At 48.4% G+C, this 25222-nt stretch overlaps 1 long non-coding RNA gene across 2 annotated transcripts in view; it reads left to right on the forward strand.

The window, feature by feature from the left end:
• LOC141575856 (uncharacterized) overlaps nt 1-11596 on the forward strand; it is a 30509-nt gene extending 18913 nt beyond the window's left edge. For both annotated transcript variants that reach the window (XR_012503826.1, XR_012503827.1), the window contains one exon: nt 11419-11596. This is a non-coding gene — a long non-coding RNA (uncharacterized LOC141575856). The remainder of the gene's footprint in view (nt 1-11418) is intronic.
• Nucleotides 11597-25222: the final 13626 nt, after the last annotated feature.

Here is a 25222-nt window from a genome sequence, read left to right on the forward strand (position 1 = left end):
AAGTCACTTCATATCTCTGGCTCTCAGATTTCCCACATGTAAACAAAGAACATGCATTTCTAAAGCATCCCTTCCAGGCTCGTTGTCTATACTCTGCATAGAACAAGGAGTCGGTCACCCCCAGAACGTGTGCCCACCTTTCTCCCTTTTTCCATCCCCTCCCCAATCCAACCCCTTCTCCTCGGGTCAGAAAGTGTCTCCATTGAAGCTCAAAGAATAGTCAGGAAGGGGCCACCCTTGGCTCTGTTTTTCCATGCTTCCTCCCATGACAGCTCAAATCAGACCCCTCATCCCAGCCCCCTTACCGGCGGGAGGGGAACATGAAATGCCAGAAGGCAAGGAGGTTTTCATGCTTCTGTAAATCATTAAAGTGGCCAATATTTTCCTTTGCTGTGTTTCTCTTACCTCACAATATTTTTTTTTTCCTGCAGTGAAATCCATTCCCCTAGCCTGGAAATGTGGGCACTTTATAGAAAATCTTTAGCTTGTACCAGCGCAAATGGATGGGTCTTATTTCCTGTCTGCAGTTCATGGTGTTGCAAAGGCATTGCCAAAAACTATTGACTGAGACATAAAAGCCGAAAAAAAAAAAAAAAAGAGAGAGGATGGAAATGGATGTGGGCACAGTCTCAAGTACGTTTACAAACGCACAGACCCGAACATGATCATGTCCACACTTACAGGAAGAGATCCCACAAAGGGACCTCCTAATTCATCTCGTGACTTCCTACCCCCGCCCATGCTCAGGACCTGACTTGGGCACTGGAGGAGCAAGGGGAAGGAAGAGAAGACTAGGCAATGCGATTTGAAGGACCGAGGAAGGCCCTGGTTTCCTGATGTCTGTACCATGATGCTAGAAATAGCGCTCTTAAAGATCCATCCATTACACAGTTCTAAAAATGGGAAGAGAATAACATTAAGAATCTTTCTGGGGTTCTCTTTCTCTAATACGATACTTCCTAAAAGCTACTATGCTTTGTGGTTTAAGAATGACTTTTGAGGGAGTACATATAAGGCCGCATATAATCTTCCCAAACTGGTGAGGGAACTGTTATTACCCCCATTTTACAGACAATGAAACCGAGGGCCAAAGGGATAAGGTGACTCATTCAACATCACCCCAAATCACAGGCTCTTGACTTCAACGCCAGCGCGTTTTCCTCTCTAGCACACTCTGTGCTAGCACGGCATTCTGAAATAGAGGGGTAACCAACCTCACGAGCTTGGCTTCTTTTTGATGAGAGGGCTCCTGGTTGGTGGGAGAAAAGGCAGGGGAGCCTGAGAGGCAGAGAAGAGGAGCCACAGATACAGAGGTGGAACGCAGGGTGGTTCGTAGGGGCGCAAATGTCACTCCCTTTATGCCCACCCCGTCTGCAGAGCCCAGTGGGGTCATGGGGCTTGTGTGCCCAGTAACATCCAGTTTGCCTGTACATTTACCTACTCCCTGTGTGACTGATTTGAGCCTGTTTCCCTATCTTTAAAAAGGAGTGGTGATGCTGGTCTCACAGAGGTTCCGTGAGGATGGCTGAGGCATGTGATGCAGAGAGGCATTGAATCCGCCTCCTCTCTGCTTCCCTCCCTCTCTCCCCTCTCCTTCCTTCCTTCCTCCTCTCCATCCTTCCTTTCTTCCATTTTTTCTTTTCCCTTCGACCATCCCTCCCTTGCCTCTCTTTGTACTATTTGGTAGCTTTGAACCCAAATAAGCTGAATTAATTCACTCAAGGAACCTCAATTGTCCAACTATCCCTTGACCCTCACCCACCTCACTTTCGTCCATAACATGTACCACTCTTTCCCTGCGGGTGATGCAGTCCACGGGGCTGCGGGCATCCCTCGTGACCAGAGGGCTAGAAGCCAGGCCACTTATAGTCACTCATCACTGACCACGCTCCAACTGAGGAGCCCCCGGACATCCTTGCTTCTGGCAGAACCAACATTCAGACCAAACGATCTGCCCAGGGTGCCTGGCCTGCTGTCGGGCAGGCCTTCTGCCTGAGTTCAGCCTGACCCAAGGCTGCTCCCTTGCTTTTTCCCACCATAACTGTGATCTGTCCAGAGGAGAAGCTGAGTGCAGGCTGATAAAGGCCTCCAGAGAGAGAGCAGGGCTCAGCGCCGGTGCTTTGACAGCAGCGAGAGTCCCTGTGTGGAAGGAGAGGGGCGGCTCAGCCCCAGCAACCATGAAACCCTCTCCTGGACTGGATGCCGCCTCGGCGCTCTGCACCGCAGCGTGTCCCTGGTTTAAACAGTGCCCGGGCCCCTCGCTCCCATCCTGCTCCTCGGCGCCGCCCCTGCCCCATCACCAGCCTTCCCTCTCTGGAGGCTAGGGGAGAGTGGCTGCTTTCTTTTTGTTCCTTCTTAGATGTTCTGTTTGTTGAGCGAATTGTTGTCTTCCTGACTCCGAGCTAGCTGCTGACACGGGCTCACCCGCGCTAATTAGCTAGGCCAGCTGGTGCGTTGGTAAGGTTTTTCTGTCTCCTCTGTGTGTGTTGCTTTTTTTAAACATGATCAATACCCTCTCTGGCTGGGCTCCCTCACACACTTGTTCTCCTGTTTGCATTGTGCTGGAGTCCTGGTCAAGGACCCAGGGAGCCTCAGAAGACACGCTTTTCCCGCAGCTGGCGTGCAGCCTGGAGCTGGGGAGGGACCACTGGGCAGATGTGGCTCCCCCTTCCCCTGCTCCCGGGCCTGCCCCTGGGAGCCACACAGCGCCCTGGGAAGCCAGCGCGGGCTCCGGACAGTTGGGTGTGTGGCTCCAGGGTGGATGCCTTTCCCTCTCTGGGCCCCTGTTCTTGATTTGTAAAAGGAGAGGTCAGTTTCTGGTTTTGAGCACCTTAGCCCTGTGCTTTGGTCTCAAAGAGGCATCCTGAGATTTGGACCCTCTTGGTGGAAGGGTTATGCGGAAAACACATTCACAAACAGGATCCCACTTGCTTATGGCCTCAGTCCTGCAGGTGGACAATGCAGACCTTACCCAAGTGGCACCCAAAGAGGTCTCAAGCAGACAGGGGCAGGCTTCCAGTCTGAGCCCCCACCTGCAGCGGGCCCTGCCGTCCTCACAGCCCAGGGGCAGCTGTCTGCTTACTTTGCACAAGAGACTCGAGAAGATTCTCTGACGCTCCCCTTTCTCCCACTGGCATCCAGCTGCAGTGACTGGGTATGCCCCAGTGCAGACTGCTGAGAAAATGTCTTCAATGTGTTTTTGTTTGTTATATATACATATATATTAATAAAGAGATGCTAGTTCAAATTAGGTTTTATTGACAGCTCATTCTGGGGTTTAGATTTTTCCTGCTGCCTTCTTCAGATGGATAACATTTTCTGAAAATCTCAGATGGACTAGGTGCTGGAGAGATCTTCCCCTTCCTACCCAAATAGAGGAAAAATATTTTTTCTCTCCTCAAAAAGAAAAGTTACAGGACTAGTATCTCCTTTTTTTATTGAGTATTTTTATTCAGAAAGTAGCACGTGTCAGACATTGTGCTAAAATCACATAACATAAGTTCGTCTGTTAATTCATAAGATGTCCTTAGGTTATCCCCATTTTAAAGAAGCACAGAGAGGTTAAGGAACTTGTCCAAGGTCACATGGATAGTAAGTGAGGGAACCTAGAACCAAGCCCTGACCTTTTTGACCTTGGCAGCCCCTTCTCTCCTGCATCCTCTCCTGGATGCTAAGGTAGTCACCACATCTGATGACAACATGACAGAGCGGGGAGGACATTGGCCTCAATGTCAAGTCCAGGTTTCCAGCCCTGACTCTACGACCCAGTGGCAAAAAACAAAAACAGAAACAAAAACACAACAAAAACTCCAGTGAACTCTCCAAGCCATTATATCCCAGCTTCACAACGTTAGCATGGAGATTAAATAAAATAATGCTCAGAGAAACGCTTTGAAAACTATAAAGCGCCCTGGGAATATTGAGTCTGGTGTTTTGTTCTGACGCTGTCTAAGACTGAGAACCAGGTTAACTCTGTACATAGAAAAAGGCTCCCTGTCCTCAGTAATGCCTGCATTTCCCCTGCAGTCGGCCCTGCCTGCCACGGAGGTGTGAGTGTTAAGTCTCCCCTGGCACCAGACTCTGCAGCGATCTCCGGCTCCTTCCCTCCTGAGGCTCCCTCTGGACCAGAGGAGGCTGGAATGGCTGAGTCAGCTGCATTTCCCCCCATCTCAGGGCTCCCTTAAACCTGTTACTGAAATTGACTCCGTGGTACCGTACGTTTGCTTGCCATCCAGCAAGTCCCTTGGGGTGGCCCCATTAATCACATTTGCTCTCTCTCCTCGATCTGGCTGGCTCGGAGGACAGCGGGTAGGTGTGCGGAGACTGGATGTCTAGATGTGTGTGTGAGAGTGTGTCTGTCCCCTGGGAGCAGGCGGGGACTAAGTTCTCCTGCAATAAAAGTGAGTTAGTTGCTGCCTTCCCATAACCGTAATCCATCCCCTTCTTCCAAGGAAGTGACAGGCCCCCGGGGTGATGCATCTCCGTGACGGGGAGAAATTGGCTGTTTTAGTCCTCCTCTAACAGGAGCAAGCTCTCTGAGCTGTCCCGCAGCAATCTGCCAGGCCCCTTTGCTATTGAGAACACCCTCTTCTACCGTGTTCCCTGGTGCCTAGGCTCCCACAATTATCCAGGTGGGCTTCAGAGCCCGAAGGACACCAAGCACTGCTCTGCCAAGAAACTGGTCCTCTCTTGGAGGTGGAATATACCAGATACTTTCAGATGTTCCCACCCACCAAACTTCTTCCGGGCAGGGATGCTGAGAGCGTCCCCCAAGGGGGGCTGGGACACAGCCCAAAGCAGCCCTGCCACTAATGCAACCTTTTTTTTGCCAAGTCCTGTGTTTTATCTCAGGAATGCATGTGAAGTTTGCATTCCATGCCACAATATATAGCTGTTTGTTTTCATATAAAAGTGTTTAACCCCAAATCTTCAAGTAAAGCAGACACCCTGGGAGGATGCAATTTGTTTACCCTGTGCCTTTATACCGCCTGGTTTGCCACTGCATCCCCTTCAGGGGTACAAGTGCTCTGGTTAGAGAAGCATATGCAGTGCGAACAACAGCAAAAAGCACACGTGTTCACAGCCGCCCCATGCCGGTCTTCCGTAAAAGATGCTCTCTGTCTGCTGAGCTCGCAAGTCGTGGCTTCTGGACACGATGCTAACAGGAGTAGATGAAAACCTAGGGGCATTGCAAAGGCTAGGCTGATCCACAATGCCTGGTGGCTCCCGGTTTGTTGAATGAATATTTTCCTTCCTGCCTTTGTTTAAACTGCCATTGAGAATCAAATCCTAATCAGAGACAGCCTTTTCCTCAGGCCCACCCTCGCCCTGCACTCCAATAGGCTACCAAAGTCATAGCACAGGCATCTTTATTATTTACCTGCTTAGCTTTTGCACCTGTCTCGGAGAGTGAACCGTAGCTTCTAAGTGGCGAAGTTCTTAGAGGATGTCACCCTGAGAAGTGAGGGGGAGGGGAGAGCAACAGTTCTTTTTCTAATTTGAATTGTCTCCAGGGAGAAGCCAGTTAAGGAGAAAACTGATGTTGGGACTGAGTAGATAAAAGAATTCTCAGAACTTTAGAAAATGAGAATGGGGAGGAGTGATTTGGCCGAGAGGAAGCCTTTTGGATCATCTAAGGGATTTCACTTGGGTTGAACAAGTGGGACCAGCTGGTCACTGGAGGAAATCCCCAGAGGCCCAGGGAATGCTACTTAGAACCATTTAGAGATGCGTCTTTGCCAAGAGGCAGGGGGTTGGACCAGGTGATGTCTGCAGCCTTCTCTGGCTCCCTCCCTCCTTCTCCACTACCTACCACAGTCCCCACAAGGTACAACTATAGGTGAGATAAATTATGGCACCCAAAGGCACAACCTAATCTCATATTTGCAGTATTTCTTGGACAAGGGAAACATCCAACTCTGTGAATTCGCTTGATGAAACAAAACCAAACCTTTATCACACGAGCGTCCGCAGGAGCCAAGTGTGAGAGAGCTGTAAACATCTCAGAGCTGCTCTGCACACGGCCCTGGATGGAGACACATTTCAGTGGGGGCGGCCGGGGTGGGGAGGGAAAACCAAGCTTGCCAAGTCGCAGTGCCCTGATTTGCAGGGAGTGTGGCGTGGATCTTTCAAATCATCCCCTTTTCGTTAGCACCTAATCTCCCAGCTGTTCTCTGAGCCTTGGCTCAAAATGCCACAGAACAGTCATCTCAAACGTAAAAGCCAGGGCTCCTTTCAATGGTGTTGTCTTGCTGCATTGGTGTCATGTCAACCCCAACTCCTGCACAGCTTCTGGGAGAAGGGGATGTTGCTTAGTGATGAAATTAAAGGCAGATGAACTTAAAGATCTTTATCAAGCCACTTATATGTAAGTAAAGACTGAAACATTATGCTGTACACCAGAAATTGATGCAACAGTGTAAACTGACTATACGTCAATTACAAAAAAAAAAACCTAAAACATAGCCTAAGCTCTGGTTTTATCTGAGGACTCAGAAGTATTTGAGGGAGGTTATTTTGCACCCAGAGTCCCTGATTCCTCTTGTCTCTCTTCAGGCAGTGGGGTCTGAAGGGACTAGGAAGCATAGGAATGTTGCAGAAAAACGTGTTCCAGCTCGGTGTTACAGCTCAGTTGTAACAGCAACCTGGATCCGGGCAAGAAACCAAGCAGCACTCAGAGAGTTGGAGAACTCAGGTTCATTACGCAAGCAGGCCCAGAAAAGTTAACACTGCAAGCTCTGGACCTTGTGTGTAAGTTTACAGAGGCCTTTATAGACTGCCAGTTTTACACTTTGCAACATCATATGCAAATAAAGTATAACAGAAGTTGACCAACCAGGAACAAGCTTTGTAGAAATAGACCAATCAGGAGTGAGAGAAATAACCAATCAGGAGTGAGGGGAATGGACCAATCAGGAGTGAGAGAAATAACCAATCAGGAGTGAGCCCCATGCAAATGAAGTATTACAAATGGACCAATCAGAAGTTAAGGAAGTGGACCAATCAGAAGTGAGAGTAATAACCAATCAGGAGTGAAGGAAATAACCAATCAGAGGTGAGCTCAGGGAACCAATAGATTTTTAGGGGTAAGTAAGCCCTTTCAGAGGCAAAAAGTGAGATACATCCTCTGGGCCAGGGAACCAGATGGTGCCGGCATGATAGTAGTGGCCCTGCTTGGGGGTCCTGCCAGTCTTTTTCTGGGGCTTCCCTCCTCAGGAGCATCAGAGATATGGAACCCATGTCTGACACCAGAGCCCCAGATGGAAGTTTGTTCTATTCACATTCATTGAATGCTGTGCTGTAAACGGCTATATATGCTTACTCATACAGATGAACTCCTTTAGCCCTGTGAAGCACATGGTATTGGCCCCATTTTTGTCAGATGTGGAAACTGAGGCTCAGAGAGGCGAAGCAACTTGCCCAAGGACCCCATATGAAAAAGTCATGCAACCGGAATTCGCACAAAGATGCCCAGTGCCGGAACCTGGGCTCTTTCTGTTTCACCGCCCTGAAAGGAAGCCTCGTTCCACATTCATGTACTCATTTATCCCTTTATTTACACACTCAACAAATATGTTTTGGGCACCGACTGTGTGCCAGGCATTAAGGACACCAAGATGACTCAGACAAGGCCCCTGCACTGAGAGATTGTACAATCTAGTGGAACTCACCATCTCGTCTTGAAATATTTATTCAACAAATATTTAACGTTTAGTAGAACAAACAGCTGGCCTGACTGCACACCCTTCTCAGGCAGGTGTTTTCGTGTCCCGTAGCTGTTAATGCTATTGTTTCACGAGCGGGTGGCGTCCTCGAGTACCCATGCTCAAGAGGCAGGGCGAACACTGGTCCACACCTAGGGGCTTCTTGGGGCTGGAGCTCCATTCACTAGGGCTCTAGCAAGGCCCAGACATTGTATTTTTCTAGAAGTTCTATAGGTGAAGCGTCCGATTGCCACCCTGAGGATGATAGAAACCAAAGGCTTGGAGGAAACATTCCTTTGGGGATCTGAATGTAATTTTGCTTCTCTGATTTTCCTTCTCTCACTTTGGGCCCTCATTAAATTTGGAGAAAATTAACAAAGAGGATCTTTCACTTTTACTTTACAATTTCTTGGATTATGATATTACACAGAGCCTCGGTCTTGGACGAGACATTAGCTGGTTAATATCGGGCATGGATGCCAGTGGCCGAGAGCCACTCATCTGAAACCACTGTCATGGACTTGGCTTGACATTCAGTTTAGCTCCCTCCCTGCACGTGCCTTTCTGAAGACACTGTCTAAAACCCTCATCCTTTGCCTCCCACTGCTTTTGAAAGTCTCCTTGGTGCTGCCCTGCCCCCACCTCCACCTGCTGCCTGGTCTGTTCGGGGGCTGGGAACCTGTGCTTGGGCTTGGACACCCGCTTTTCAGCCCCTGCCTCTGTCACCCTCAGGCTTCACAGCCTCACCTGGTGAACACATGCCAGTCCCTCAGACCTGGGGACATTTGGGCCAGTTTGAGCCCCTCTTCACTTGGCCCTGCTTCCTCGAACCCCAGGCTCAGCTTAGCTCATGAGAGGTCAGAAAACTTTCTAAGACCAGAATGATGATGAAAAGAAAAGAGGAAAGGAGAGGAAAGGGAAAGGAAGGGAAGGGAAGGGGACAGTGGTGAAAATATTCTCTTTTCTCGCTCCACACACACACACATTTTGCTGCTTAGTACTGATAATTCACCCCAGGCCTTTAGCATCATCCTCTTCCTCCTCCTTCCCTGCCATCTTCTCTTTCCCAACCTTTCTTTTTTTTTTTATTTTTTTATTGAAGTATAGTTGGTTTACAATGTTGTGTTAATTTCTGGTGTATAGCACAGTGATTCAGTTTTATATATATATTTATATATATATATATATATTATTTACTTACTTATTTTCATATTCTTTTTCATTATAGACTATTCCAAGGTGTTGAATATAGTTCCCTGTGCTATACAGTGGGATCTTGCTCCTTTTTAAATTCTATCCATCATTTAACCCAAGACAGAGAATTATCTAAAAAAAAAAAATAGAATCAGATAATCTGAATCCAATCCCTTTGTCCAATCCTTTTCCTTTGTAGACAAGAGAAGTGAAGCCCAGAAAAAGGGGGTGCTTTTCCCAAAGGCACGCGGCCTCCCAGTACCACTCATAGGACTGGAACCCAGAGTCTCCGAGTTATCTTTCTAAGACCGTGTATTCTTGTTAAGCTCCATCCTGAACATACAGCTCCAGATGGCCAGAGATGTCAACTCCCTTCTCAAGCCTCTCAGCCTCATAGCAGGACAACTTCTCTAGCAGAACCGAGAAGACAAGTTCCACAGTGGGTCAGACCTGCAGTGCAGCCAGGCAGCCAGCGGCATGTCAGTTGGCCCAAGAAGGGGTCATTTAGCATTCGGGAAATATGACAAGCCTCTGCAACCTGTCTTCTGTCATGTGTCAGGCATTGCATTACAAGACAGGAGTGGCCCTGGCTGAAGAGGAGAATCAGAGGCAGGGCCATCTTCGCAGCTGCAGGTTAATAGGGGACGAATTACACACTTGGAAAACTGTTTTCCCCTCGACGCATTATCTGGACCATTTCAAAGCCCTTTGTCTGGGCTAAGCTGGCTGCGGGTGATGTTTGCCAGCTAGGGACTTGCAGAAAAGATGTATTTTCTGACAGGGAGAAGGTCACCCGGGCAGAGGCCATTACAATGTGCTGCGGTCGGGTCGGAATTTCCCGGATCCCGATCGATGTGGTCTCAGGGCATTACTCAAGCAGTGGGATTAGAGCGCTGGCCAAGAAAATGCTCTTCAAATTGGTCGACAAGTCACACGCCATGGGAAGTCACTCTCTCATTGACCCTCCATCCCTCAGTGCTACAGCTGGGGCCCCAGGGGTCAGCGAGACTTCAGGGGGTCAGAAGAGGGAGCTCAGCAGATGGGGTGCTCAGCAGATGCGGTTGGCCCCAGGAAGCTGAGCCCAGGGAACTCCAGGCTGGTGACGGGAGATGGGGTTCCAGCTCCACTTTTGCCCTGGGCTCACTGAGTAACCCTGAGTGGTTCACTTGGTGCTCTGCATCTCAGTTTACTCATCCATAAAGTGGGACGAATAATCTCGCCTCCTAGACATCTTTGGTATTTTACTCATGAGACACAACAAATACAAACAACTCTGAAAACTTAAAAGCGGTCTTATCTTTTGGATATAATTTCAGGAAACAAAAGCTCTTCTTCACCAAGCCCCTTAGATATGTGTAGATGGGAACAGATGGGTTATAATCAGTTTTCCCGGCAACCTCGCCAAATTCAGTGTAAAATCAACTCAGACTCAGTGCAGGACTCTGGGCCTTGCTTCCAGGCAGTCATTCCCAAGGCACTGGCCCCGTCTTGGGAAACAGTCCATGTTATCCATCCCATCTGCTTTGAGCTGTGTGTTCCAAATGCAAGCTGACCCCCCAGAATCCGGCCCTGATTTTAGGTGGTAGCAAAGTTGGGCTACTGTAAGGTTTCTTGGTTCCAAAATACTGCAAACCTGTGCTTTTTCGTGGTTCAGAATTAAACCCTTCATCATACAGATGCAATGAACTGTATCTGCTCCAAGATTTGGAACCGACTGGCTCACTTAACTTTAAGAAACACACTTAGGCCCCAGAGAATGCTTCGCTTGGTCCAAGGTTCCTATCCACAGGGATGTGGGGACAGTGGGGCACAGGTGGGAAGTGCCTCTGCTGTCAAGTCTTTACAGCCAGCTCAGTGTCCAGCAGGACCCCACGTCCCCTAGGTTGGACACACTGGACTCTTGCCCACAAAGGCGGGGCAGATGCCATGATTGGCATAATGTGGTCCCCCACTCTGCTTCCTTCCCCGTGGTCAGCCACCACTTGGATCCAGTGTCTGGTTGCCATCCAGTTTCTGTGACTCTGGTCATCCATGGGCTGACCTATCCTTTGTTCTTGGTCAGGGCTGGTCTCCCCAGGCTCAGACCCTCTGTTCTCCTTCTCCATGTCTGTCCTGGACTCATCCCACCACTGTCCTCCCAGTGCAGACCCCCTTGATGGGAATGAGAAGGGTGCAGACTCTCTGTGCCCACTCATTTCTGCCATTGTCCTCTATGATGCTAAGACCCTGAGACAGGAAGTGAGCTCCTTGGGTTCTGGGGGTCATGACACTATTGCATTACAGAGTATTCTAGCAGGAAAAGCCTTTAGATCCCACCCCATTAGTAGTAGAATTCTTTCTCCTAATGAACCAGGATACATAAACTAGATTTTTTTTTTAAAGGTGGGGACATCACTGGTGGAAGCAGACTCGTGAGCTCCACCCATTTCCCCAGCAGCTCCTGGGGGCCCTTAGACTCGCAGCTACTCCGCTGAGCCCAGTGTGGAAACCTTTGATCTGCTCTTATCTCTTCATTTGACAGGTAAGGCAATGGAGGCACAGACAGGTGAAGTGACCGTGGGCTGTGTCACACAGCTGGATGCAGGAGAGCTGAGATTAGCACTGGGAGTGTTCACCTTCTACGTTGGCACTTTTCTCCTGCCCACATCATGATCTTCATCGTCTTCATCTTCAACTTCATTACTGGCATCCATCACAATGTCCACCAGCCCTAATAAACAGTCACTGCTGAACCAGCTTCCTTTTGTGGCTATTGGTAATTTTGCAGGCTGTCTGCTTAGCCCACCATGGTGTCTCTTCCAGTGACAGAGAATATAATCACCCATGTGTGAGGCAGAAATGTATGGTTAGGAAGAGACCTGGATTGAGAGGCAGGGATCTGACCCAGCTGCCCATTTCTGCTACTGAATAACTCCATACTCTCTTTGGGTCTCACTTGCCTTATCTGTGGAGTGGGAGGAGCACCATTCACTTCAAAAATTTATTTTGACGATAAATACTGGAGAGGGTGTGGAGAAAAGGGAATCCTCCTACACTATTGATGGGAATGTAGTTTGGTGCAGCCATTACGGGAAACAGTATGGAAGTTCCTTAAATATATATATCAAGAGGAAATTCTGCATAACTGGATAAAGAAGTTGTGGTATATATATTCAATGGAATATTACTCAGCCATAAAAAAGAAAGAAACCATGCCATTTACAGTAACATGGATGAATCTGGAGATCGTCATACTAAGTAAGCCAGAAGGAGAAAGAAAAATACCGTATGATATCACTACTATGTGGAATCTAAAAAAAAAAAAAATACAAGTGAACTTATTTACCAAACAGTGACAGACTCACAGACATAGAAAACAAACTTACAGTTGGCACAATGGGAGTACGAAGCATAAATTAAAAGTTTGGGATTTGCAGATACTAAGTTCTATATATAAAATAGATGAACAACAAGATCCTACTGGATAGCACAGGGAATTGTATTCAATACTTTGTAACCTATAATGAAAAAGGAAATGAAAACAAATATATGCATATATATATATGTATGACTGAAACATGATGCTGTACACCAGAAATTAACGCAACATTGCAAATCAACTATATTTCAATTAAGAAAAAGAAAAAGATTTGTTCTGAGGCTCCAGTGATGGGGGGCATCCCTTCAAGTGCTCGGCGCTGTGTCCCACAGGATGTAGGTGCTGCATTAAACGTATTCGGTTTGGATCAGAGGCCCGCAGGGAAGCAGTTCAAGGAGCTCCTGCCTCACCTGAGCGGAGCGGGCATTTCCATCAAAATCAACTCGGCTTCTTTCCTCTGCATTGATGTTGCCGTCTTTGGCTGTTTCTGTGGCCTTCGCTGAAAAATAAATAAATAAACACGGGATGGGGTGAGAGGTTGGGGAAGGGATGTGGCAAAAGACAAAGAAAGAAAGAGAGAGGGAGATTGATTTCTGGGCAGAATTTATACCTTTTTGGCTTTTTCAAAGGTAAATGAATAGATTGTTGTTGTTTTTCTGCCTGCCGCCGAGAGTGTGTGCGCGCCTCTCTGTTATGTATAGACCCTTTTAAAGGCTTCTGGAAGCAATCCCTAACATTTTCTATAGGTGCAGACAGATAATTGAATGCTTTCAAAGACCACTGTGAGGCAGGGAAAGTTCAATTTTGCTGCGTGCTGCTGCCTGCATTGACTGAGGGCACCGTGTGTGTTTTCTCGAGGAAGCTGAATTTCTTTTCTGCTTTTCTTCCCACTACTGCCCCCTTCACCCCTTATGCACCCCCCATCTCTGATGAAGCACTTAGACAGAGGACAAGAAACAATATATAATCGCCCCAAAGTCACACCAAATAAACACAGCCAAAGCTCCCAGCTGCTTCTCTGGCTGCCAATGAAAAGTACTGCCTCTTCGCTCCGGGGCCAAGGGCGGGGGGGCCTCTTGGCTCAGCTATTATTAGAGCCGTCGTGGCAGACGCCCAGGCAGCTCTGGGCGATGGGGGGTTCTTGTTTTAATTTGTTGCCTGTGCAGGCAGAACAAAGTGACATGGGGAGAAAGGATGGGGGGATTTCCTCCTGCTGCTGTTTTCTCCGTGGCAGCCATTGGTGGATGTGCGTGTGTGCGTGTGCGCGTGCGTGGTGTGCCGGGGCTGAGGCCTGAGTGTGCCTGCTGGGTAGAAGGTGCTGCATCCAGGCAGGAGGAGGTCCCTTTTAGGCTAAGAAGGGGGGCTGCGTCGGGGTTTGAGGTAAGGGAGTAAAGAAAGCTCACCCCTTCCGATTCACGGCAAATTCAAGGAACCTTGGCCATCACTCTTCGCAGATGACACCTAGGTTAGTTCTCATGACTTTTTCAAATATACCTTTTCTCTTTCTATAGATAAAGAAACTGAGCTCAGAGCTGTTGAGTGAAAAACCTCAAGTCTAGTTCAACTGGTTCTTCTTTTTTCTTTATTGAAGTATAGTCAGTTTGCAATGTTGTGTCAGTTTCTGGGGTACAGCATCGTGTTTCAGTCATACATATACATACACATATTCATTTTCATATTTTTTCATTATAGGTTACTAAAAGATATTGAGTATACTTTCCCTGTGTTTCCAATAGAAACTTGTTGTTTATCTATTTTTATATATAGTACTTAGTATCTGCAAATCTCCAACTCCCAATTTATCCCTTCCCACCTCCTCTCCCCCCTTGTAACCATAAATTTGTTTTCTATGTCTGTGAATCTGTCTCTGTTTTGTAAATAGTTTCGTTTGTGTCTTTTTTTTTTTAGTTTCCACATATAAGTGATATCATATGGTATTTTTCTTTCTCTTTTTGGCTTTACTTCACTCAGTATGATGATCTCCAGGTCCATCCACGTTGCTGCAAATGGCATGATTTTATTCTTTCTTACGGCTGAGTAGTATTCCTGTGTGTGTGTGTGTGTGTGTGTGTGTGTGTGTGTCCGTGTCCAACAACTTCTTTATTCAGTCATCTGTTGATGGACATTTAGGTTGCATCCATGTCTTGGCTGTTGTAAATAGTGCTGGTGTGAACATTGGGGTGCATGTATCTTTTTGAGTTAGAGTTCCCTTAGGATATATGCCCAGGAGTGGGATTTCCGGATCATACGGTAAGTCTATTTTTAGTTTTTTAAGGAACCTCTATACTGTTTTCCATAATGGCTGCACCAAACTACATTCCCACCAACCGACTAGTTCTAACTTCAGTGCAATTTCTACCCTATTTGGCATGCCCTGATGTGACTGTGGGGTACAGCAGAAAGAGAATCTCCCAGGCTTTCAGACCCAGGCACCAAGGAAGATTCAGCAATGTTATTCCTCCTGGTGAAAAGGGGGCAGGCAAGTAGAGGATTTGCAATCAGAAGGTCTGCATTTGAATCTCAGATCTACCACTCACTACTGGAATCAATCACTTTGGACAACTTGTTTGATCTCTCTGAGCCTCCATTTCTTTGCATGTAAGAAAAGGTTATGATGATAAATATCTACCTCTCTCATAGACCCCACGTGGAGTATCAAGTGCTGAAGAGGACAGATGGTGTTTTATATTGATATTATTCAATTATTGCCGGAAGACAAATACGATTCAAAGAGTTTAAATGGTTTACCCAAGAAGAAGCTGCTCAGCCAGCAAGATGGTATGCGCAACTAAACAACCTGCAGGTGAGCTTCCACCATCATGCTATTGGGCGAATGTCCAACAACTTGGGCTTGTCTGTAGGACTGTGAAGACTGGAATCAGGTGAGAAACTTTCCTCCAAAACAAGGGTGAGGTATCATGTTACCAAATGGCAAACAGAGTGAAGAGCTTGGAAACCAAACAAAGTCAAACCGTGAACCAGCTCTCACCACAACAGGATGTAGGCTGCATCAGCCAAGAGTAGGTACAATATGGTGACAGTTTTAGGAGAAAACACTGTTTATCTAATTCGGACTCTAGCTGTAGGAAGGGGAAGAGCCACCTGCTTTCCAAGTTCCTCATAGAGGTGGTTTATGGTGTTGTCTCTGCCCAGCTCTACCTTTCCAGACACTGCTTATTCCTTAAAACTTAGCATCTACCACCTTCAAGCTGAAATGTTTAAAATTTCTGGTGGGTTTGTTCCTGCATAGTTAGAAAATGTGTAATGCAATCTATCAATTGTTCTCACAATACAAAACATAGAAAAAGCTCAGTGTAATAGTTTTACATGGGTTTGGATATGCAGAATATCAGATGCCAACGCAATGAGGCACAGATTTTGATGCAAAAGTATCGGGAATTCTGGCACATTTTCTTTACCATTTTTAATAAGGCTTAATTTACATGCAGTAAAGGTTACAGGTAATAAGGGTACAGCCCAGTGAATGTTTAGACGCATCTACGCTTGTGTAAGCACCACCGAGACCAAGATTTAGGAAATTTCTAATACCCCAGAAGTCTTCCTTCTATCTTCTTCCAATCAGTAGTCACCACGACCACAAACTTCTCAAAGATAATCTTTACTCTGACCTCTACTCACCATTGTTAGGTTTGCACGTCTTGGAACTTCTTATAAATGTAATCATATGATACATACTCTTTGGTGTCTGGCTTCTTGTGTGTGAGATTCACCCATGTGGTTGTGTGACTTGGACCTCAAACTTGTTTCATGCTGCATGGCACCAGGGATCCTTGTGTAAATATCCTCCAATTTATTTGCCCATTCCACCGCTGATGGACATTTGGGCTGCTTTTAGTTTTGCCCTATTAGGCATAAGGCTGCCAAGAACAGTCTTGTGCACGTCTTTGGATAGACAGAAGCACTTGCTTCTGTGGGACAGGTACCCAGGTGGGTCACAAGGCCTGTGTCTTTAGTACATACTGCCAAATAGTTTCCCAGAGAGACTGTATCCACTGCACAATTTAAAAATTAGTTCATCAAATGGTCCCTGAGCACCCATTATGAGCCAGGATCTCCACTCGGCTTTGGGGTCACTGGGAGGAAGTCCCCATTATCCATGGCCGGAAGAGTTAATAGCCTGGTCACCACACCAACAGCTCATTGTATATAACATGGTAAGTGCTGGGTCAGAGGTGTGCCATGGGGCTCCAGGGCTGGCATCTCAGACTTCAGATGACCGAATGGAGGGCTTAGGCAGGTGAGAGGACAGAGGAGGGTCCTCCAGCCTCTGCAAAGGTAGACCTACAGTCCCTTCTGGCCGGGAGCCCCACAGTTGGAGTGGCTAGCCCCAGACCAGCCTGTCAGGAGCGAACAATTGGCCGCCAGCGTGAGCAGTGATTTAAAGAAGGTTGAGACATCGCTGAGATGAATACCAGTGATGCTGCCGCCATCCTGGAAGCGATCCATCAGGAGGCTTGGCAAAGAGAGGCATAAATCCCCAGCCAGTGAGGCCACAGAGGGTCTGGGAGGAGAAATAGGATGTGATGGCAGCTTCCAGGGCTGCCTCTGGCCAGGCAGGAGCCAGCGTTTTGAAAGGTGTAGGTTTGGCAGAATCCCCGGAGGAGAGCTTTGGTAGCGAGGGTCCCTCGTCTCATGAGACGTTCATCCCGGAGGAGGACGCCTCCTGGTCACTTGCCACGTTTGTTTCCCATCCTGCACCCCCGCCCGAGGCTTTTCTCAGAGGAGGTCTGCCTTTCCTCCCTCTCTGTTTGGCCTGAATCTTGCTGCACCTGGAGTTTGGCTCAAATGATTGCTTTCTCAAAGGAAAGGAGAAGATTTAGAAGTTTGAAATGCTTCCACGCCCCCATCCCCTGAGCCTCCTCCCGGCCCCTCCCCGCCCAGCAGCCTGGGGCCCGAGGGATGGAGACCTAGGACGTGAACAAGAACAGAAAACAGAGTGGGAACAGCAAAGCGGGTGAGGGAATGGGAGATTTTTATGAGTGAAATTCGCTCACGAGCTTCTTTAATAATGTTATTCATCTTTCTGTCAAAGTCGTCACATTAATGTAGCGGGGAGAGATTTAGAGGAGATGAATTAAGACTTAAATACACAAAATGACTTGGGGAATATTTAAATACAATACATTTTATTTTGGTGCAGCATCCTTCCTCACGGGCGTTGCTCATGACTCTTGCCAGCTCGCAAGCCTGGAAATCAACAAGCCTTGCCCTCCTCCCCTCCCTCCCTCCCTGCCTCCCAAGGCTTCACCCACCCGGTGTTTGCTGGGCACCTAGAGTGGTAAATTCTTACAGTCTGAACAGAGCACATAAACAATAGTCTGAGGGAGTCCAGGGTGCCTGTTGTGGCTTAGACAAGCTGCTTTTCCCTTGGGAATCTGTTTCTTCGTTGGGAAAATAAGATGAGTTTCACACTGAAATTCAAAGGATGCTGAGGATACTCAGGGACTGGTGCAGAGAAACACGGGGAGCCCAGGATGCAGAGTTCTGGACCCTAACAGTTCATAGCTCTACTTTTACATACTGGCAGCTGCCTACTAGTTCATTTAAGATCAAGGTACCTTGGCTTTGAAAAAGAAAAGAATGCATTCATTTAGTCATCTGTTCATTCATTAATTCATGCAATGACTATTTCTCCCGCCCCTTCTCTGGGCCAGGCACTGTGTTAAGCATTGAACAAGGCAGACATGATTCCTGTCTTCCTGGTGCTCACAGTCGGCCGATCCAACTCTCACATCCCCGCGTGGTATAGCTCAAACTAAAGAGTTTGCCCAGCTGGGTGAAGCAGGGAAAGCTTCCTGAAGGAAGTGGGCTTCAAAGACCATCTGCCTCTCCTTATGCCATGTGTGCTGAACTTCCGGCACACAGAGTGCGGGTTTCCCCATGGGATGCAAAGGCTCAGCTTTGGTGGCAAAGAGGGTGAAGGGAGGACATCAGACCAGAAGCCAAAATTAGAGCAAGAAGGAAGCCCAGACATCGGGCGTCCACTCCATCCACCGCCCACTGTCTGACCGAGCCCAGGCCAGGAGCAGGAGACCTGGGAGCTGGGCTTCTACTCCACTGTCACATCCACCACCCCTGCCCCCAGCCCGCCCCACCATTACCATCCTCACCCGGCTCTCAACTCTCCCCTTTCTCTGCTCATAGTGTTTGGAAAATAGGAAAGAGATGCCTTCTTGGATGGGAGCCTTTCCACCCTGACATCCTCTCTCGCCCCTCTCTGAGCCACTCTCCCAGACCAGAAGCAAAGCATCTTCACCCATAGCCCTCCAGACCCCCAGAGAGCCTTGCTCCCAGTGGCAGGGCCAGATGCACACCTCAGCCTGACTCGAAGGAGTATGTCCCGTGGGGCATGAAGAGAGGGGGTTGACGGGGGTCCGAGGATCCTCCGGTCAGTTGTTTTGTTCTGCCTTTTAACTCAGGCATCTCAAGGATGCTTTCTGCACAGGATACATTCTTTTAGGTTCTAGAAAAAGAACCTTAAGTTACTGAAACTGTTGCAAGAACACAGGAATGCAGCCTTCTGCAGAGACAAGCCTGGGAGTCCCTGAGGCGCCAACCTGGCCTTTGTGCCTGGGTCACTGGGTCAGGCCCCCAGGACCGGGCACCGCAGGCCCCCCTCACCCCCACCCCACCCTCATGGGGACTGAGCGACCCTTGGCATCTGCTAGCTCCACCTTCCTCACCAGCCCGTCCGCTGTCCCTCTCATATCCAACTTCTAAAGCAGGCCGCTGAGTGGGCTTTCTCGCCATCTGTGACTGGCCAGCTCTGAGGGTTTAACGGCCTGACCACTGCCCAGGCGGCTGGCAGGCGAGAGTTGGGTCCAAGGCCCACTCCTGGTCCATGAGAGGGGCAGGTTAGGTAGCCCAAGGCATGGAGACCTTGGATAAGAAACCCCCTGAAGAGGGCTATGGCTATTGGGGGGCAGGGCTGAGACTCCCCAGTGGGGGGGCAGTCTACCAAGCAGCATGCCACCTCACTCCCCAGGACAGGAGGAAAACAAGAAGATGGGCCAGGGGAGGGATCAGGGTAGGGGGACTGAGGCCTTTGGAATTTGAGGCACTCAGAAATCAGGTCTTGTGTGATTCCTCTCTTGACCTCAAAGCAGCTTACTTAGGGAAGGAATCAGGACTTCTCAAAGAGATACTTCTTTTTGTTGAACTTGGCAGTCTTCAGAGATGGTCAAAAACGTGGATGTCAGTGTGATGAGGCTGGGGCGGTGAGCACACCGAGAACCTCACCGAGAACCTCACCCTTCCCCAGGCCCAAGGGGAAAGGGTGGGCTCCCCCTGCAGAAAAGTCAGGGACAGGACTAGTAGCTTGGAGTCCAGCCAGCAGACCCGGGATTCCTTCAAGCCTGTAGCACCACTCTAGGGAAGCATTCTGGGGAGTGCACAGTGATTCAGAAAGCTTCCTGGAAGAGCAAGATGACCCACGGTGCCCTAATCCTTGCAGGTAGATCTGGCCGATGTGAAGTCCGTTCCCAAACCCTTCCCTCCAGGGGACCTGAGGCCAGACTCCAGGGGAGCTTGCTGACCCCTTGCGGGGAGATGTCCCTTCCATCCCGTGGCCATGTGTTGGGTAGTTAGTGATAGAAATGAATGTGTGCAGAGCCATCCAGACTCCCTTGCTGGGACCCTTTTGCTCCTAAGGAGACACGTCTATAATTCAGCTGCTGCGGAGAAGATGGTGGGTCCCACAAGGGCTGCTTCGTGGAGCTGAAATTGTATGAAAGCCAAATATGGGCCAACTGGGAACGACTGTCTTCTCTGTCTCCCTGGAAGAAGTCAAAGCCACCGGCAGGTCTGTAGTCCAGTCACTTCAGGTACGAGGACAGGACAGGATCTCTTTCAGTGTCAGGTTTCCCAGACGATGGAGGGGCTGTTCTTTCTGGAGCAGGAGGACATGGGGTGACTCCATGGTGCCCTGCCAGGCCCGGGCACATGGGACCCCCTGGAAACGGGTTTCTCTCTGAGAAGGCTTGGAGGTGGTCTTGGGGCGGGGCAGGGCAGGGTGTCTCTGACTTCGTGCAGTAGAACCAGGGCAACTTCACCAGTATGTGGAGGGGAAACCTTGAACACCCAGGCCTTATTTGTCGTGATAGATTCTTCTCTCCGGCTCCTTCTTCTAGGCTCCTGGAGAGAATCTCTCCACCCTCCAGAACAAGAAGGGGAAGGCAAGAACAGGCACATCTGGCCTGTCAGCCCCTGGCCTCTGCCTACCTGGACGCCAGCAGTCTTAAGTGAATCCAGCATCATTATTCCCAGGACTACTGAGCCCCAGACAGATGGCAGCCAGCAGTGACGACACGGCCAATCCAAGTGGCTCTTGGAGGCCTTCTTAGACACCAGACAGACAATTTATATGAAAGCATTATGCAAAATACTTATTGAGATGGAAACTATTATTCAATTATTAATATTATTATTGTTGTTTTTGTTAACACTATGGCTCTGGCCACTGTCGTAGAATTAAGAGCAGGAATGTTCTGCTAAGACTACAAGCCCCTCGGAGACCAGCTGTCTTGCAGAGGTATCTATTTTTAATTCCTCTAACATTTCCCTTCTAGGAGGACGCAGAGGTCCCTCCCCAAAAGGAAGATGACCTCCCTAGAGTTCCAAGGCTCCTAGCTTGTTAGACTTTTCATTCTAGGAATATAACACAAATGAATTTATGTCTGGGAATAAAATATACATTGAACTATAAATGTATAAGGGTTCTATCTTCTGCCTTGTCTTCCCACTGCTAGTCCATGAACCCATGACCCTGACCTTGGGGCAGACTAGATCCCAGATGATAGCTTGATGTGAAACACCTTCAGTCGGTTGGAGCTTGGGGTGGTGAAGGGAGAACCTGGATCAAGAATGGAAAAACCCCAATGAATATATATATGTTCATGTATACCTGAAAAATTGTGCTCTACACTGGAATTTGACACAACATTGCAAAATGATTATAGATCAATAAAAAATGTTAAAAAAAAAAAAGAAGTTAAAAAAAAAAAGAATGGAAAAACCTAGATTTAAATCTTGATCTGCTTCTTACCAGCTTTGTGCCCCTGGGAAACACTTTGAACTCTTGATTTCCTCAAAAGATACATAACAATTATCTTAGTCCATTCCAGCTGCTGTAACGGAATACTAGGTGGTTTATAAGCAACAGAAATTTATTTCGCACAGTTTGGGAGGCTGGGAATTGGTGTCTGGTGAAGCCTGCTTTCTGGCTCATTGATGTCCATCTTCTGACTACGTCCTCACATGGTATAAGGGGAGAGGGAGCTCTCTGGGGTCTCTTTTCTAAGGGCACTAATTCTATTCATGAGGGCATCACCTGATAATCTACTCACTTCCCTAAGACCCCACCCCCAAATACCATGACACTGGGGGTTAGGTTTCAACATACGAATTTGACGGGACATAGTCAGTCTATAGCAACAAGGTTACCTATTGTTAAATAATGTTGGGAGGCCAAATGTCATAATGGATACACACTCCCATGACCCTGGGCATAATAAAGGCTTAGTTAATATTCATTGAATCAGAGTCAGAGAAGAGCTGTCTGCACGAAGTTGGTAGGATTCTGAAGAGCATTGGTGGAAATGTGTTCTCAACAGTTCAGTGCAGAGAATGGGCAATTATACACTATGTTTAAACCTAGTCAACCATGAATGAAAGAAAATGCAGCTAGAAGCTCAGCCACAGGACAGGACTTGTCAAATCCTAATATGTGGCTTCTGTAAAAATCACCAACATTCTTCCATGGATTCATTAAAACAAACAACCCCTCCTATTTATCAATGCTTTTCACCCCAAGTGAAGATGACAACAATCAATTAAATGAACAAATCAAGTTTAAAAAAGCTTAACTCAAGGCAGACGTGATTAACTTCCTCATCACTGATTGACATTAACTATATTAGCCAGCTCTGCTATGGTAACAAACACCTTCTAAAATCTCGGTGGCTCATAACCACGAGCATCTCTTGTTCACAGAGCATGCTGGCAGCTGTGGGTGTGCTCCATGTGTCTTTTCATTCTGGGGCTTAGGCGGAAAGGGCAGCCCTTGATTTGGGGAGTAGAAGGAACCAAGGAAGGGACCTCAAGAGAACCCATGAACACGCCATACTTCAAAGAGCCTCTGAACTGTCCAACATTCCGTTGGTCCAAGTAAGTCACATGGTCAAGCCTGATGATGGGGAGTCGGGGGGCTAAAATACATGCTGTCTTCTCAAGGCCACAGTAAGCCACAGGTAAACAGGCAAGGGAGGATAATGGTCTTATGGGAAGGGGACGCATAACTGGAACTAGACTACAGTCCACTGCAGTGGACCCTGACCCGCTCCTTCCCTGAAGGCACTTCAATTGATCAAGAATTCTCATTTAGAAGATGCTGTATGTTCCTTTAACTTGGTGTGCGTGGCGCACTTAGTGGGGGTGATGTGGAGTCCCTCCCGCCACACAGTCTGCACCCTCTCTCCTTTCATCTTTCTGGCCAGCCCCCTTCACATCTGCCCTGCCCTTCAGGTCTTCCCTGCCTCTCAGCCTGGGCGAATCGACGTGACCTTTCCCATGCCTGGGCAGCAGACACGAGCTACTTCGATGGCCTTGTCGGATCCAGCGCCAAAGCTGGACCCTCCCCCTGCACTCACCAACGCACTCATGGGCTCCTGGGCCGGGTCATCCAGTTCCACTCCAGCCATCCCTCCAGATTGGTACCTGAAAAACAGAATTTCTGCTTCAGGTAATGCAGCTGCTCCTCTCTGAATAATGCATGCCGCGCACCACACCGGACCAAGGACAAGCGCTTGAGAAATTGGGGAGCTTTCATTTGATTTCATTATTTTGCTTTTAGACCCAAGCATTTGCTGCTGTCAGGCATTTCAAAGAGGACAAGACAACAAGGTGTCCTGAGACAAGCAGGGAAGGTCAATCATCCCTGGGGGCAAAAAGGACTGCAGTGGAGAAAGCAGGGTGGGGACAGCTCTCCCCACAGGCACGGGGCCCTGGAGGAGGCACCGTGGCCCAGGGTGTCCCATGTGGGGTCTAGGGAGACGGAAATCCTCAGTAATCAGGCTTTCTAGGAGATGCTTACCTGGAGGTTGGGGACTTACACCTCCACACACATCAGTTGGAGGCAGGAGATGGCAGGACGCATGGAGAGCTATGACATGGTAGCTAGGACTCAGAATCAGAGTCCAGAACAAAGGATTGTCATCAGTAGAGCAAATAGTCCCTGATGCAGGAAATTTGACTCCAACAGACAAGCAGAATTCAAAGCAACGAATTAGCCCAGCTGGAGTCTGATGGCAACGCCAGGCTAACTACCCCCAGGACCCCCAAGCCAGCTCCTTCCTGGTTTGGGCTTGTCTTATAAGATCTCAACCTGTATCATAGTTGATCTGCCTAAAGATGCAGCTTTAACCACCCTGCACACACGCGCTCTGCTCTAACCAGGCGCCTTCTCCCCTCGCCCCGCCCTGCAGAGCACAGGTCATTTCTCATGGCCACGCCCCCACCGGGAATCCTCTCCCCGCCCCCTCCGCCCAGCCGGACGCTTGCCATCGTTTAAGGATCAGTGCATGCCCTACTGCCGTTTGAACACTTAAACCCTTATCGATCTTTCCCTTCTCTCGATTCCTACAATCACCTCCACTAATAGCCAGTATGTATGATCATTAATAAAAATAATAATACACAATTTCAAAGCATTTTCTTACTGGCCTTCAGGTTACACTTCTCAGAGGTATAAGGTACTCGCGGGCACCTCTGAGGCCACTCGGTGGAGGGGGGACAAGGAAAGGCTGAGTAGGTGGTGAGTCCTGCACCCCCCACCCTCCAAAACCATCAGCTCAGCTGTTATCTCCGTTTTCACTTAGAGTTTCACCTACAATCTTTCTTTTTAAAAAGGATTGCACTATTGATTTCGAAACCACTTCATTTTTTATCCCCCCCCCCCCAACACACACACACGAGGCTTGCGGGGCATCTAAGACAAGGTTTGAACAGCAGAGGAAGGAGAAGTTCAGAGGGGCTGTCTTACCAAGGGAACAGGGAGGTTCCCAACTTCTGTCCCCAGAGTCTAAAGCCAATGTATTTACAGCCCATAATTGGGGGGTGGGGGTTATCGCTCACTTGCTTGCTTGTTTCTTTCAGAAGCAGAAACAGTCTTTGAACGTTTATTTATTCTGCTTCTCTCCTCTCCGGAGCACGGTTGTGGGCACACAGTAGGCATTTACGTCTTCCCCAGCCCTGGCTGCAGGTGTGCCCTTGGCTTTGCTGCAGATGCGAGTCCCGCCCTCCCCGCGGTCCTCTCTCGGGCAGCACGTGCCCAGGAGCTGAGTGATTACACAGCTGCGCTAGCTACCTGGGCGTTTTGCAATCAAAGGGATACTTTCTCGCTCCCTTTCTCTCACTGTTGACATGGTTACAAAATCGCATTATTAGCCCAGGGGACGGGGCAATAGACACGACATCCATATTGTCACTGTTTTAAAGAGCTGCAGCTACCTCCTGGAGAGCAGCCTATGTGTCGTGGCAATAACACTGCTGCCGCCTCTGTTCTTCGCCTCCCACATCAGCCTCCTGGGAGTGAGATGTTCCCACCAGGAGGAAAGATGGGGTGTCCTCCTTGGCCTCCCCCCAGCCGCACTGTGGGGATACGGCACCATTCTTGCCATCATCGTGACCCCAGAAGGAGTCATGGAGAGGACTGTGTTCACACAAAGGAGCAGAAGCAGTGGGCCTACCCATAAAAGAAAAAAAAAAAAGATAAATCGAGGCAAAATTGTTTCCAAATTGAATGTTTTTCACTATTTTCAGTGTGGTGTCTGCGGCGCTCCAAGATGACTCCCTCTCAGGGGCTTCAGAAAAGCTGTAAATAGAATGAATTGCTTTTAGGGACTTACTCTGATAGTTCCCTTCTCAAGAAAATATATGCTAATGCATGTAG

This window comes from Camelus bactrianus, chromosome 33 (genome assembly GCF_048773025.1).
Source record: "Camelus bactrianus isolate YW-2024 breed Bactrian camel chromosome 33, ASM4877302v1, whole genome shotgun sequence".
In the NCBI taxonomy this organism is placed as follows: domain Eukaryota; kingdom Metazoa; phylum Chordata; class Mammalia; order Artiodactyla; family Camelidae; genus Camelus; species Camelus bactrianus.